General features: G+C 43.9%; 1 non-coding gene across 1 annotated transcript; it reads right to left on the minus strand.

The window, feature by feature from the left end:
• Positions 1-2,807: 2,807 nt before the first annotated feature.
• On the minus strand, positions 2,808-2,914 carry LOC117127635. Its single transcript, XR_004450655.1, has one exon. It is a non-coding gene; the product is annotated as a small nucleolar RNA R71 (small nucleolar RNA).
• Between the last annotated feature and the right edge of the window lie 11,106 nt (positions 2,915-14,020).

The following is a 14,020-nucleotide window of genomic DNA, read 5'->3' on the forward strand; positions in this document are numbered from 1 at the left end:
GTCGCTGTGCACCACATCCCGGAGCGACTCATCCAGAGCGACTGCACAAAGTCGCTCGCGTTTTCACATTGAGGTTGTAGAAAAATCCCTTGTAGATTTCAAAAAGAAAGAGTTAAAGTTCTTAGGATCTATTGGTGAGAGATGTGAGTTGGGTTTGACATTTGGGAATGATTGTGTAATTGTATGTTTGGGAAAAGGGTAGAATAATGGAGATTGAGCATTGTATGCATGAGTTGGTCCCTTTCTTAGATATATTATGTGCAATGTCAAGGCTACTTGTTTTGAGAGTAAACCACCTTAAAGATCATATGTTTTGAACCTCTTGAATCACTTGAATAAAAGCCTTCCCTTTCCCAACCAAATGACTTGGACCAACGGACCATTTGCAAGAATTCACCTGATGTTTTCTGCTTAATGAATGTGAGAGTTGGTTGATTTGAATGTGTGGATGCTTGATGATGAGTGTAGGGACAAAAGGAGTTGAGATAGGCCTAGAGAAGCTAGAGTGTAATAAGAGAGTGTGCTAATTATGTTTGCTAGTTGTGTTTCTTTTGGCTATGAGCTCCCACCTTCAAACCTCTCTCCTTATGAGTTCTAGAAAGTTCACTTGAGGACAAGTAAAAGAACAAGTTTGGGGGAGTTGATATCTTGCATATTTACATTGTCTTATCCATTTATTCATGTGCATTTTCATCATATAGATTAGGATTTAGCCATGTCTAGGTTGCATTTTGCATACATATGTCTCTATCAGGTATTTGAGTACCACATGGAGTTTCTGGAGACATTTGGGTGCATTTGGAGCTCAAAGGAGGTGATTAGAGTGGTCTTTGGACGAGCACTGCCTGGAGCGACTTCTCGGAGCGACGGCATGAGGTCGCTGTGCACCACATCCCGGAGCGACTCATCCAGAGCGACTGCACAAAGTCGCTCGCGTTTTCACATCCGGAGACACACATTTTGATCTCGGAGCGACCTTCCAGAGCGACGTGCTGAAGTCGCTCCCGAAGCTTGGAGCGACCTTACCAGAGCGACAGGGAGAAGTCGCTCGCCATTTTGGTTCTCGGAAACACGAAATCGCTCTCGGAGCGACCTCTCGCAGCGACCCAGCGAGGTCGCTCCCGAAGCCTAGAGCGACGTGCTGGAGCGACTTGCCGAGGTCGCTGCGCGTCGCCTATCTGCTCGAATTAATGTTTTCTCAAGGGCCTTTTTGTCATTTTATTATGCACGTTTTTTATTCTGAAAACCTATGTTTTAATACTCTGTAAGCCACCAAGAGGGGATTATCTTTGTTCTTAGAAAAACCACCAAAAACCTTTGGAAAGTCATCTCTTTGAATCAATTGATCAGTTTATTATTGAGAATTCTGTGTTCTTATCTATTTTTCCTGTGTTTCTCTACATGATTAATCTGAAATCCAACATGGGTTTAAGAGGAATCATGGAGATTAGTGAGTAATCCCTTTTGAATTCATGGGTTAGGGAGATTGAGGGTGATTAGGTTAGAACTAGGATGTTTTAGTGTAGATCATTCATATTTCCTTGCTAGTTGAGTGAGCATAATGCATCTTCTGAGTTGGCCACTCAGTAGTTGAATCTTAGGCATTTCCCCCCGAAAGGTGTTCGAGGAAATGCCCGAGACAACTCTTTTTAGCTTTTAGCATACTTTGCCAAAGACATTTGTTGTTAGAGGTGCTAAGATAGCCATTGGACTTGCTGGTTATGATTGCTTTCATATTATTCAACCAAAGACATTTGATGTTTGAATTGTGTTAAGTAAATGAACATTCATCTAGACATAGAGTTTGTTTAGGATTGTGTCCAAGCTTAAGGTTAATAGATTGATTGATCGTTTGCCATCTTTAGTTCGAAACTTGATCACCCGAGGTCTAATCCCTATATCCATGAGTTCTCTTTTCCAATAGTTAAGAAAGTATCATTTAGTTATTTCTTTTAATTAGTCATAGTTTAAAAACCCATCTAAATCATTGATTGCACTTAGATTAAGTGATTACTTGCATTCTCGGTGCTTTGATATCTCTCAGAACTGGTTCGACAATCATTTATACTACAGCATTTGTCTTAGGAGCCTTGAAAACTCCTAACATCAAATTGGCGCCGTTGCCAAATTCTGAGTAGATTTAAACATTGAGATTTAGTCAATTGCTTGAGACTAAGTCATTTTTATTTTCTTTTGTTACTGACTCTTCTTCACCTCCCTTTAATCTACAGGTGTATGAACTTGCGGAGCAGGGGTCCATCAAACCTAGTTCCAAGAGCAGCAGACATCAGAGCTTTAGAGAGAGAGTGTGCTAAAAGAGAAGAGAAGAAGAACATCAGGCTCAATTGCAGAGACTGAACACTGACATGGGAGACGTTCATCAAGAAGATGCAGGCGTCAATGGCGCTAACAACAATGGTCCACCTAACCAACAGCGAGCAGCTCGACCCATTGGCACTTACGACCGTCCAAACATTCATGGTCATAGATTGGGAATCCGAGCACCCGCTGTGGCAGCCAACAACTTTGAGATCAAGTCAGGACTCCTCAACGTGATTGAGAACAACAAGTATCATGGCTTGGCTCTAGAGGATCCATTTGATCACTTGGACAGGTTCGACAGCTACTGTGGGTTGTCAAAAACCAATGGTGTGTCCGAAGATGCTTTAAAGCTCAAGCTATTCCCTTTCTCTTTGGGGGATAAGGCACGTCAGTGGGAGAAGTCTCTACCCAGCGACTCCATTACCACTTGGGATGACTGCAAGAAAGCATTCTTGGAGAAGTTCTTCTCTACTTCAAGAACTGCTAAGCTGAGAAACGAGATCTCCAGCTTTCAACAGAAGGGCTTGGAAGGTTTCAGTGAAGCCTGGGAGAGATTCAAGGGCTACCAAGCTCAATGCCCACACCATGGTTTCTCTAAGGAGAGCTTGCTGAGCACATTCTACCGTGGTGCTCTCCCTAAGTACAGGGCCAGACTGGATACAGCTAGTAATGGGTTCTTCTTGGGGAGAACTGAGGAGGATGCAGAGGAGCTGGTTGACAACATGGTTAAGAGTGATGCAGTCTACAGTGGAGACCACGACAGAGGCAGTAGAACTGATGATAAGCAGACGAGGAAGGAATTGAAGGCTCTACAGGATAAGATAGACATCCTCATTGCTGATAAAGCTACCCAAGAGCAGCTGCACTTTGTTGGCAACCCAAGCCAAGAGACACCAGTTGTTGTCCATGAAGTTGAGGGTTTGGAAGGTCAGGAAGAGCTGTGTTTCATCAACAACAATGGTAGCTGGTACAAGAAAGAACCCAACTTTCAGTACAACAACTACCAACAGAAATCCTATTCCAACAACCAACAGAGTGGTTATCAGCCTCGGAACAATCAGCAAGGCAGCTATCAACCTCAGCAAAACCCTCCTCCTGGATTCAACAACAAGGGCAACCATTCTTCCCAACAACAATCTAATCCCTCTACCTCCACTCCTCAAGTCAGCAGCACTGATGCTCTACTGAAACAAATCCTGGAGTCTCAAACAAGAAGTGAGAAGCATGTTGGCTATGAGTTGAAGAATCTTCACTCAAAGATTGATGGGAGCTACAATGAGCTCAACAACAAGTTCAGAGCTTTGGAGAACCAGTTTGCTGCCATGAACACTCAACAAAATCGCCAACAAGGTTCTCTACCTGGAAAATCTGAGCAAAACCCCAAGGAAACCATGAAAGCTATCACTCTCAGGAGTGGTAAGGAGTTACCTCAGAGAACTCTCACCAAGGATGCTGAGAAACAAAGTGAGGGGGTTGCCATCACCATAGATGATGAAGTGGTGATTGTTGATGAGAAGATCAATGACGAGATCTTGGAAAAGATAGTGGAAGCAAAAGGAAAAGGAAAGGTTGGAGAAGAGAAGAAAACAGTTAAAGATGGTGAAGTTGTCACTCCTGCAAGTGAAAACTCTTTTGTTCCTCCTGCCTATGAACCCAAGCTTCCATTCCCAGGTCGATTCAAGAGGCAGCTGCTAGAGAAGTACAAAGCTTTGTTTGACAAGCAAATGAGTGAAGTCCAGGTCACAATGCCCATTATTGACGCTTTCATGCTGATCCCTCAGTACAGCAAGTTCCTCAAAGATGCTGTAGCTGCAAAGAAGAAAGAGATGGAGGGCATGGTGATTCTCACTCATGAGTGCAGTGCTATCATTCAGAGACTGGTCATTCCAAAGAAGCTAGAAGATCCAGGATGCTTCACATTACCTTGTGCTCTTGGACCTATGGTATTTGATAGATGTCTCTGCGATTTGGGAGCTAGTGTCAGCTTGATGCCCCTATCTGTTGCTAAGAAGCTGGGTTTCACTCAGTACAAGAAGTGTAGACTTTCTCTGGTATTGGCTGATCGTTCAGTGAAGTACCCTGTGGGTATCTTAGAGGACCTCCCAGTGATGGTTGGAAATTATGAGATCCCTACAGACTTTGTGGTGCTTGAAATGGGTGAAGAAGCTCAAGATCCTTTAATCCTTGGAAGACCTTTCTTAGCCACAGCAGGAGCTATTGTTAATGTTAAAGAAGGCAAGATTGATCTCCATCTGGGTAAAGGGCACGTTCTGCATTTCGACATCAAGGAAGTAATGAGGAGGCCAACAGTTCAAGGACAAGTGTTCTACATCGAAGAGATGGATGCCCTTGCTGATGAACTCCTTGAAGAGTTGTCACTAGAGGACCCTCTACAGCATGCTTTAACTGTAGAGAAGGAGACTGAGGTGATTGAGAACCTGGAGAGTACTGCCTATGGGATGATGCTGGATTCACACCAGGCGTTTTTCAGTAAGGACCAGTACGAGGAGCTTCCACAGATGGTTCACCAACAAGTCTCAGTCACTCAACAAGAGGACAACCAGCAGGATGACTGGAGTGAACTTAAGGCACCTAAAGTGGAGCTTAAACCTCTTCCCCATGGTGTAAGGTATGCATTCCTTGGTCCTAATGAAACTTACCCTGTCATTGTGAGTAGTGAACTTACTGAAAATGAGCTATCTGAACTTTTGAAAACACTTAAAAGATTTAGAAAGGCAATAGGTTACTCACTAGATGACATCAAGGGGATATCACCCTCTTTGTGCATGCATAGGATACATCTTGAGGATGAATCAATGACTTCTATCGAGCATCAAAGAAGGTTAAATCCTAACCTGAAGGATGTTGTAAAGAAAGAGATTCTTAAACTCCTAGATGCTGGTGTTATTTACCCTATCTCAGATTCTAAATGGGTATCACCTGTGCATGTTGTACCAAAGAAAGGTGGTATCACTGTGATCAAGAATGACAAGGATGAATTGATACCAACAAGAACCATCACAGGTCATAGAATGTGCATTGATTACCGAAAACTAAACTCTGCATCTAGAAAGGATCATTTTCCACTACCATTTATTGATCAGATGCTTGAGAGACTTGCAAATCACCCATTCTATTGTTTCCTTGATGGGTACTCAGGATTTTTCCAAATCCCCATACATCCCAATGATCAAGAGAAAACGACATTCACATGTCCCTATGGTACCTTTGCATATCGAAGAATGCCATTTGGACTATGTAATGCTCCAGCCACCTTTCAAAGGTGCATGATGTCAATTTTCTCTGATCTGATTGAGGATGTTGTGGAGGTATTCATGGATGATTTCTCTGTCTACGGATCTTCGTTTTCTGCTTGTTTGTCAAATTTGTGCAGGGTCCTACAGAGATGTGAAGACACCAACCTTGTGCTGAATTGGGAGAAGTGTCACTTCATGGTCAAGGAAGGGATTGTGCTAGGACACAAGATTTCAGAGAAGGGGATTGAGGTGGATAAAGCCAAAATCGATGTTATGGTTGGTCTGCCTCCACCAAAGACAGTGAAAGACATCCGGAGTTTTCTTGGTCATGCTGGATTCTACAGGAGGTTCATCAAGGATTTCTCCATGATCACTAGACCTTTGACCAGACTGCTGTGCAAGGAAGCTACCTTCAGTTTTGATGTAGAATGTCTACAAGCTTTCAAGAAGCTGAAAGGTGAACTCGTTAGTGCCCCAATTGTCCAGCCACCTGATTGGGATCTCCCTTTTGAGATCATGTGTGACGCCAGTGACTATGCTGTGGGAGCTGTTCTGGGGCAGAAGAAAGATGGCAAAACCCATGTGATCTATTATGCCAGCCAAACCCTCAATGATGCCCAGATGAAGTATGCCACAACAGAGAAGGAGATGCTGGCAATTGTTTTTGCCTTTGAGAAGTTCAGGAGCTACTTGGTTGGGTCTAAAGTCATTGTCTACACAGATCATGCCGCCTTGAGACACCTTTTGGCCAAGAAGGATGCAAAACCCAGGCTTTTGAGGTGGATCCTTTTGCTCCAAGAGTTTGATATGGAGATCAAGGACAAACCTGGAGTTGAGAATGGAGTAGCTGATCATTTGTCCAGGTTGAGGGTAGAGTCTGGTATCCCTATTGACGAAGGACTTCCTGAGGAGCAGATCATGGCTATCGAAGCAGTGATAGCAGTTTGTGAGACTGGTAGGAAGCTGGAAGAAGTCAAAGCAACAGAGGAGAAGGAACCTTGGTATGCTGATTTGGTGAACTACCTAGCCACAGGAAGAGAACCTTTGAATCTTGTAGGGTATGCCAAGAAGAAGTTCTACAAGGATGTGAAAAGATATTACTGGGACGAACCCTACCTCTACATTCTCTGCAAAGATCAGCTTTATAGGAGAGTGGTTGCAAATGAGGAGATTGATGGGATCCTTGCACAGTGTCATGGATCATCCTATGGAGGTCACTTTGCCACCTTCAAGACAGTTGCAAAAGTATTACAAGCTGGATTCTGGTGGCCACACATGTTCAAGGATACACAAGACTTTGTTTCGAAGTGTGATTCTTGCCAAAGAAGAGGAAACATCACCAAGAGGAATGAGATGCCTCAAAATCCAATCCTTGAAGTTGAAGTGTTTGATGTCTGGGGTATTGACTTCATGGGACCATTTCCATCATCTTTTGGCAACAAATATATCCTTGTGGCTGTTGATTATGTCTCCAAATGGGTGGAAGCCATTGCAAGCCCCACCAATGATGCTAGAGTTGTAATCAAGATGTTCAAGAGCATCATCTTCCCAAGGTTTGGAGTTCCAAGAGTTGTAATCAGTGATGGAGGTTCCCACTTCATTAACAAACTGCTTGAGGGACTTCTCAAGAAGAACGGTGTGAAGCACAAGGTGGCAACTCCTTATCATCCCCAAACAAGTGGCCAAGTTGAGATTTCTAACAGGGAGATCAAATCTATCCTGGAGAAGATTGTGGGGATTACAAGGAAGGATTGGTCTAATAAGCTTGACGATGCACTTTGGGCTTATAGGACAGCGTACAAGACACCACTGGGTACCACACCTTTCAACCTAGTGTATGGGAAAGCTTGCCATTTGCCAGTGGAGCTTGAGTACAAGGCACTATGGGCAATAAAGTTGCTGAACTTTGACATCAAGAGTGCCAAGGAGAAAAGGCTCTTTCAGCTACATGAGCTTGATGAGATAAGATTGGATGCTTTCGAGAACTCAAGAATCTACAAGGAGAAGACTAAGGCTTTCCATGACAAGAACATCCTGAAGAGAGAGTTTAAAGAAGGAGACCAAGTTCTTCTCTACAACTCTAGGCTGAAGTTGTTTCCAGGAAAGCTTAAGTCAAGGTGGTCCGGTCCTTTCAAGGTCAAGGAGGTTAGACCATATGGAGCAATAGTTTTGTGGAGCACTGATGGAAGAGACTTCACAGTCAATGGACAAAGGGTTAAGCTCTACATGGCTACTGCACCAGAGGAAGATGGGGTTTCAACTCCACTGTCTGATCCTACCCCGGCCTAATCTAAAAGGAGGCAAAGTCAAGCTCGGGACTTAAAACAAGCTCACTTGGGAGGAAGTCCCATGCGTATCCTTGTACATATTGCATTGGTATTTCCATTTTTCATCTTATTGCATAAAAAAAAAAAAGAGAGAGAAGTTGTGTGCAGGTGCTTGATCGGTTCATTTTGAGCAGGAGTCGTGCGTGGGAGCGAGGTCTCACAGCGACACCTCAAGGTCGCTCCAGCTGGGAGCGAGGTTTCGAGAGCGACACTCCATGGTCGCTCGCGTTTTCGTCGTCGGATCAAGAAAAAATCGCCTCAGAGCGAGGTCTCGGAGCGAGGCCGAAGGGTCGCTCCAGCTGGGAGCGACATTATGGGAGCGACACCTCGGAGTCGCTCGCGTTTTCGACGAAACGGAGCTCAAAAACTGACCCGGAGCGACGTCCTAGAGCGACACCTTGAAGTCGCTCCAGCCCAGAGCGAGGTTTCTAGAGCGACACTTCAAGGTCGCTCGCGGTTTTGTCGAAACACGACGCGAGGAAACGACTCGGGAGCGACCTCTCCCAGCGACACCCTCACGTCGCTCCCGAACCGGTCCAGGTAAGTTTCCTAACTCTAAACCCCGGTTTAATTCAAGTAAACCGACCCTAACCACCCTAAACCGAACCGGACGACCCTAAACCTACCCCAACCCCCGCGACTCCTATCTCTCTCACTCTCCCCTCCTCTCACAAACTCACAAACTCTCTCAAACTCACCCACACCAAAAATCCCAAAACCTTCTCAATTCTCACCCAAATCAACTAGTTCTTGTTTCTAAACCAAGCTTTCGCCCCTGTAGCCTATTCCTCACCACCCATTCACCATTTCCTTTCATCCAGAGCAAGGTATTGAGTTTTTAAATTCAAATTCGTAGGTCCATGAACCCTAGAATTTGAAAGTCGAAATTTGGTCACTTTCTTGCTAGATTGTGGTGAAATAGACTAGGGAAAGTTTATCTATCAAGTTGGGTTGTTGAATTAATGGTGAAATTGAGTTTAATTTGCACTTTGGCAAAATTAGGGTTCATGGAATTAGGGATTTTCGAATTTGACCTTAATTGGGTGAGTTTGTGGGTGAACTAGATGTGTTAAGGTGTTACAAGAGTGAGAATTGTTGCATTGTGTTGAACTTGAGTTTAAATTGATAATTCATTTGTTAAGTTCACTTTTGCAATTTTCTCTTGCAAAATCCTGTTTTTCTTTACTTCCAACTACTTATCCCTTTTCAAGTTTTTACTTCTTCAGGTGAAAATGGTTAAGAAGACAAAGGGAAAGTTGGAAGCTGAGAAGCAAGAAGCTGAAAGAACAGAGTTTGCATTAAGAGGAAAAGCTTTATCCTGCGAGCCAACTGGGTCAGGGACGCAGAGAACCGTTCGACAGCAGACTTTGGCTGCAAGGAAATCGCAAGAACAAGAGAAGAGGGCTGGGAAAAGTGTAGCAGTTCCCACTCATGAGGAGAGTGAAACTGAGAGTGCTGATGAGCAGGCACCTACGAAGAAAGCCAAGATGTCCAAAGGAAAAGGGGTTGCTGTTGATCGAGACAGGGCAAAAACTCCATCTGTGGAGGAGCTGTATGATCACTTGAAGAATGGGTCACTTGGGCTCCAACCAGGTTCGCCGACCTCGATTTGCTGAAGGAGTTGGGCCTAGAATCCGATATTGAGGCGATGCTGGGACATTTGAAGATGCCAAAACTCCTCACCATGGCTTATCCTTTCTACAAGGATGTCACTTGTCAGTTCCTATCCTCTCTTGTGGTCACTTACCACGACACGGCGCATGTGAGGCAAGGATGGGGAAAAATCACGTTCAAGGTCAATGGAAGGGAATACAACATGAACTTCAAGGACATTGGGAGGGTCATGGGGTTCCAAGACCTAGAAGACCACTCACTTCCCAAGTGTGAGAACCTCCCCACAGAGCTTTGGAAGTTGATCACTGGAAACAGGCACTCTACCGGGGCTGACAAGAACTCACACATCCGACACCCGTCTGTACGCTACCTCCACAGATTGCTAGTCCATGCTTTCTACCCACGGAAGCAAGCTGGTAATGTTACTGAGGAAGACATGCGACTGCTCTGTCCGGCTATCCGTCCTTACGCTCAACCTGGAGTGTTACCCCTTCCCAGCACTGATATCTATGCTACCTTTGGGATGGTCAGTTTCTTTGTGGGCCGTCTCGAACACTACAGAGACTGGGCGTGGTACACCACTGATTCGCGCCCAAAGATGGGGATAGGCGGAATGATCACACCACTGCTCCAATTTCTGAATGTTCCCTTGGGAAAGGACGCAGCGGGGCCTAGGTTCATTGATGGCACCTACTTGAGGATTGCCACCTATTTCAGTGGGATGTATGGGAAGGACTACGTCTACCACTACTACTTGCAGGGCAAGCCAGTCGAGGTGGTTCTTCCAAACCGGAACCTGACGAGTTTAGAGATACCAGGAGCTGTCAGCTTCAACATTCCCCAGGAGTACTTTCTCGGAGAACACGGGCCTCTCGATCCAATTCAAGCAGCTTCATCAAGGAGAAGGAGTGTCCCTACGCAACCTGACCCGCCTGTTGCAGACACGTCTGAGCATATCTATGGACCTCCGCGCTACTACTTCAAGCCCCATGACGGAGTCCTTCCCCCTGGAGCTCTCCGTGATGCTCATGACCACATTGGTCGTCTCCAGAGGTGGAACAAAGCTCAGGACAGAACGATAGAAAAGCTGAAGGATAAGTGCAAGGCGCTCAGCAAGACTGTGAAGAAGCAGGCAAAGACTTCAGCCAAGTTCATGAAGAAAGTAGCTGATGTCTTAACTAGGGGAGGAATAGCTGGATGTAGCTCAGCCGATTTCGCTTTCGCGAACACCTCAAACCCCCAGCCCCCACCCCCGCCTGATGCTCTTGGCTTCCCCCTCACTGCTGCGCAGCTTCAGCGTAAGTGGAGGAACCCACCCACTCAACCTTCCACTTCCGGCAACAAATCCCCATCCCTCGCTTCTTCTGACAGTGAGCACGAGATTGACGAGGTTGAGAGCCAGCCATGGTATGGAGGCTCCGGTTCAGCATCCGGTGGTTACTACACCACCTTCCCTCCTGACGACGACGATGCTGGGGCATCTGCCCCCACCTATTATCCATAGGAGGTACTTCTTTCTCTCCCTTGTATATACCATCTCATTTTTTTTTTTTTGCATATTAGTTTTCTTCTCGGTATCTCCTTCTTTCTTTGACAACACAGAGACTGTGTAACTCAAGTTTGGGGGAGGTACCAAGCATTTGATCACGTTTGCTTTGATTGTGTTTCATTTGAGTCATGCATTGCACACCTATTTGCATAAAAAAAAAAAAAAAAAAGATTTTTCATTTAGTTTGCATCATTTGCACCATTAGGAGAGTCTAGAGCATATAGGGTGCATTCACTTGCATTGGGAGCAATGATTTTAAATGCCTTGTAAAGAACACTACGTTGCACCATTGAGTAGCCATGCACCTCTCGAAAAGACTTGTATGTTTCGAGCCTTGAAAACTCTTCTTGAAACTTGTTGATTGCTGAAACTCAGTCTTTGAAGCCAACTACAACCTTATTAGAAATGAATGAACTTAATGCTTCTTGCTTAGGGTCCCTTGTGTACTGAGTCATGGCTATACACACTGGAGTTGTCACATCTTTTATGCCAATCTTTTTGACAAACTCTAGTGGTAGACCACTCCCAAAACCTTTCCTTCCTTTTAAGCTTTCATTGTTTGATGAGTGAGGCCTTCTTCGGAAAGTCTTACATGCGCATAATGTTGAGAGTATCGGGAACGACAATGCTTGATCTTCATTTTTGCTAGATTGGACACTCTTTTGTCTAGCTATAGGTGGGAGGGTGAGTGTTGTGATCATGATTTGGGAGAAATGAAAAATAAAAAGGATAGACTCTTTGTGCTTAAGTGAATTGATTTTCTGGGATAAGTAGAGAACCTCTAGCTCTAGTTTCGAAAAGTCTTGGCCCCCAACCTAAAAAAAAAAAAAAAAAAAAAAAAAAAAAAAAAAAAAAAAAAAAAAAAAAAAAAAAAAAAAAAAAAAAAAAAAAAGGGGGCTAGCAAAGTTGTTAGGAGCTAAGAAATGTTTTGAGGTTGTAGAAAAATCCCTTGTAGATTTCAAAAAGAAAGAGTTAAAGTTCTTAGGATCTATTGGTGAGAGATGTGAGTTGGGTTTGACATTTGGGAATGATTGTGTAATTGTATGTTTGGGAAAAGGGTAGAACAATGGAGATTGAGCATTGTATGCATGAGTTGGTCCCTTTCTTAGATATATTATGTGCAATGTCAAGGCTACTTGTTTTGAGAGTAAACCACCTTAAAGATCATATGTTTTGAACCTCTTGAATCACTTGAATAAAAGCCTTCCCTTACCCAACCAAATGACTTGGACCAACGGACCATTTGCAAGAATTCACCTGATGTTTTGTGCTTAATGAATGTGAGAGTTGGTTGATTTGAATGTGTGGATGCTTGATGATGAGTGTAGGGACAAAAGGAGTTGAGATAGGCCTAGAGAAGCTAGAGTGTAATAAGAGAGTGTGCTAATTATATTTGCTAGTTGTGTTTCTTTTGGCTATGAGCTCCCACCTTCAAACCTCTCTCCTTATGAGTTCTAGAAAGTTCACTTGAGACAAGTAAAGAACAAGTTTGGGGGAGTTGATATCTTGCATATTTACATTGTTTTATCCATTTATTCATGTGCATTTTCATCATATAGATTAGGATTTAGCCATGTCTAGGTTGCATTTTGCATACATATGTCTCTATCAGGTATTTGAGTACCACATGGAGTTTTGGAGACATTTGGGTGCATTTGGAGCTCAAAGGAGTGATTTAGAGTGGTCTTTGGACGAGCACTGCCTGGAGCGACCTCTCGGAGCGACGGCATGAGGTCGCTGTGCACCACATCCGGAGCGACTCATCCAGAGCGACTGCACAAAGTCGCTCGCGTTTTCACATCCGGAGACACACATTTGACCTCGGAGCGACCTTCCAGAGCGACGTGCTGAAGTCGCTCCCGAAGCTTGGAGCGACCTTACCAGAGCGACAGGGAGAAGTCGCTCGCGTTTTCATTCGAACACGAAACGCTCCGGAGCGACCTCTCGCAGCGACCAGCGAGGTCGCTCCCGAAGCCAGAGCGACGTGCTGGAGCGACTTGCCGAGGTCGCTGCGCGTCGCCTATATCTGCTCGAATTGTGTTTTCTCAAGGCCTTTTTGTCATTTTATTATGCACGTTTTTTATTCTAAAACCTATGTTTTAATACTCTGTAAGCCACCAAGAGGGGATCATCTTTGTTCTTAGAAAAACCACCAAAAACCTTTGGAAAGTCATCTCTTTGAATCAATTGATCAGTTTATTATTGAAATTCTGTGTTCTTATCTATTTTTCCTGTGTTTCTCTACATGATTAATCTGAAATCCAACATGGGTTTAAGAGGAATCATGGAGATTAGTGAGTAATCACCTTTTGAATTCATGGGTTAGGGAGATTAAGGGTGATTAGGTTAGAACTAGGATGTTTTAGTGTAGATCATTCATATTTCCTTGCTAGTAGAGTGAGCATAATGCATCTTCTGAGTTGGCCACTCAGTAGTTGATCCTTAGGCATTTCCCCCCGAAAGGTGTTCGAGGAAATGCCCGAGACAACTCTTCTAGCTTTTAGCATACTTTGCCAAAGACATTTGTTGTTAGAGGTGCTAAGATAGCCATTGGACTTGCTAGTTATGATTGCTTTCATATTTCAACCAAAGACATTTGATGTTTGAATTGTGTTAAGTAAATGAACATTCATCTAGACATAGAGTTTGTTTAGGATTGTGTCCAAGCTTAAGGTTAATAGATTGATTGATCGTTTGCCATCTTTAGTTCGAAACTTGATCACCCGAGGTCTAATCCCTATATCCATGAGTTCTCTTTTCCAATAGTTAAGAAAGTATCATTTAGTTATTTCTTTTAATTAGTCATAGTTTAAAAACCCATCTAAATCATTGGTTGCACTTAGATTAAGTGATTACTTGCATTCTCGGTGCTTTGATATCTCTCAGAACTGGTTCGACAATCATTTATACTACAACATTTGTCTTAGGAGCCTTGAAAACTCCTACATCAA

The sequence above is a fragment of the Brassica rapa genome, chromosome A08 (assembly GCF_000309985.2).
Source record: "Brassica rapa cultivar Chiifu-401-42 chromosome A08, CAAS_Brap_v3.01, whole genome shotgun sequence".
Lineage (NCBI taxonomy): Eukaryota > Viridiplantae > Streptophyta > Magnoliopsida > Brassicales > Brassicaceae > Brassica > Brassica rapa.